This window comes from Oncorhynchus mykiss, chromosome 5 (genome assembly GCF_057628025.1).
Source record: "Oncorhynchus mykiss isolate SJ-2025 chromosome 5, ASM5762802v1, whole genome shotgun sequence".
NCBI classification, from domain to species: Eukaryota; Metazoa; Chordata; class Actinopteri; order Salmoniformes; family Salmonidae; genus Oncorhynchus; species Oncorhynchus mykiss.
The window spans coordinates 43,375,337-43,377,949 of record NC_143026.1 but is presented as its reverse complement, the minus strand read 5'-3'; positions in this window follow the sequence as shown (position 1 = coordinate 43,377,949).

Genomic DNA, 2,613 nt, shown 5'->3' with positions numbered 1-2,613 from the left:
TACACCAGCCTAATCTCTGGAGTTGCTAGACATGAAGTCATAAACAGCTCAATGCTTGAAGCATTGCGAAGAGCTGCTGTCAAACGCACCAAAGTGCTGTTTGAATGAATGCTAACGAGCTTGCTGGTGCCTACCACCGCTCAGTCAGACTGCTCTATCAAATCATAGACTTAATTATAACATAATAAAATACAGAAATACAAGCCGTAGGTCATTATTATGGTCGAATCTGGAAACTATCATCTCGAAAACAAGACGTTTATTCTTTCAGTGAAATACGGAACCGTTCTGTATTTTATCTAACGGGTGGCATCCATAAGTCTAAATATTCCTGTTACGTTGCACAACCTTCAATGTTATGTCATAATTACGTAAAATTCTGGCAAATTAGGCGGCCCAAACTGTTGCTTATACACTGACTCTGCGTGCAATGAACGCAAGAGAAGTGACACAATTTCACCTGGTTAATATTGCCTGCTAACCTGGATTTCTTTTAGCTAAATATGCAGGTTTAAAAATATATAATTGTGTGTATTGATTTTAAGAAAGGCATTGATGTTTATGGTTAAGTACACATTGGAGCAATGACAGTCCTTTTTCGCGAATACGCACAGCATCGATTATATGCAACGCAGGACACGCTAGATAACTAGTATGTGTAGTTAACTAGTGATTATGATTGATTGTTTTTTATAAGATAAGTTTAATGCTAGCTAGCAACTTACCTTGGCTTACTGCATTCACGTAACAGGCAGGCTCCTCGTGGAGTGCAATGTAATCAGGTGGTTAGAGCGTTGGACTAGTTAACTGTAAGGTTGCAAGATTGAATCCCCGAGCTGACAAGGTAAAAATCTGTCATTCTGCCCCTAAAATGAGAAAAGAAACACGTACACTGCTCTTGATAGTATCACTTCCCTTTATTAAGCTTTAGGTATCGGCCTCAAGGCCTTCGTCAGAGCTTTTGTGAGCATTTACAATTTGCACCCCTATTTAGACATTGCTCCATCCACATCTGTTCAATGCATCGAATGGGGTTGGAGTCGTGGCATTAATTCATGTTCACATTTACAAAATAAAATGCATGGGTATTTCGTCATTAAGACCTTTTTTGGGAATAGTGTCTGGACGGTGAAAATCCCCAAAAAAAATCTTTTACTCAGAGTATTATTTCACCTCCCCTGTCTGATATCTTAACTTTCTCTATGCCACACAATCTAAAAAAGGTAGAAATGTCATGTTTTAGGTCATTAAAATGTGCTGCGACTGGATAATCCCTGTCGTTTCACCTGATTGAACCTTTCTGTTCACTCATTCTCTGTTTGAGAGAACGAGAGGTTTTGACTACGTAACACAGCCCACATGAACATTTAATCATGTGGAACCATTTTCCTTTTCGCCCTCCAGACATGATTCCCAAAAGGTCTTAATGACGAAATGCCCATGCATGTTATGTTGTAAATGTGAATATTGAATTAACGCCAACACTTCACATTACAATGACGTTTTTTTTCTTGCACTATACCCAATGATTGACGAAAACTTACTTGATAGAAAGGCACATTGTTATATTTGGTAACACTTGCTTACTTTCCCTCGACTCCAAACTCCATTCGATGCATTGAACGGATGTGGTTGGAGAAATGTCTACATAGTGGAGCAAATTGTGAACACTCCCAAAAGCTCTGACGAAGGCCTTGAGACCGATACCTAAAGCTTAATATAAAAGCAGTGATACTAGCAAGAGCAGTGTGCAGGTTTCTTCTTTCTTCTCAGGTACTGTAATTTATTAAACAAAAACCTTGACTTACTCATTGGCATGACTTACCACGAAAATCGTAATAGTATTATGGTTTTACTGATTAACCCTCAAGCTACCAACATATTTTACATACATCAATTACCAGAAACTATTGGGGAAAAACAACAATTTTAGCAAAAAATCGCCTTATTTCTTTATCAAAACATGATTATACTTGTAGTTACAGTTATCTGAAACAATTTTTTTCTCCAAAACAGTTATTTTAGCAAACATACTGCAGCTTTTTTCCAAAGTACAATCCACATTAGTACTAAAAAGCTAAATGACCATAATTTGATTCAAGTATCATTTCATTTTCAGAATTCTGATGTAAATACAGTGCATTCGGAAAATATTCAGACCCACTCATTTTTTCCACATTTTGTTACGTTACAGCCTCATTCTAAAATGACTTAAACACATTTTTTTCCCTCATCAATCTACACACAATATCACATAATGACAAAGTGAAAACAGGTCTTTTGAAAAAACATCAAGGGTGATCAATGGATACAAGATGCGCCTGAGCTCAATTTCGAGTCTCATAGTGAAGGGTTTGAATGTAAATGTGATATTTCAGTTTTTTATTTTGAATACATTTGCAAAATGTCAAAAAATCTGTTTTTGCTCCATCATTATGGGGTATTGTGTGAAAATTGATAATAATATTTTTTTTTAATCCATTTTAGAGTAAGGTTGTTTAACATGGAAAAGTGACAGGGTCTGAATATTTTCCGAAAGCACTATACACATTTTGTCATATTTATGGGGTAAAGATGAATGCCAAGTGATCCTGAGAGACATTGACCAAAATA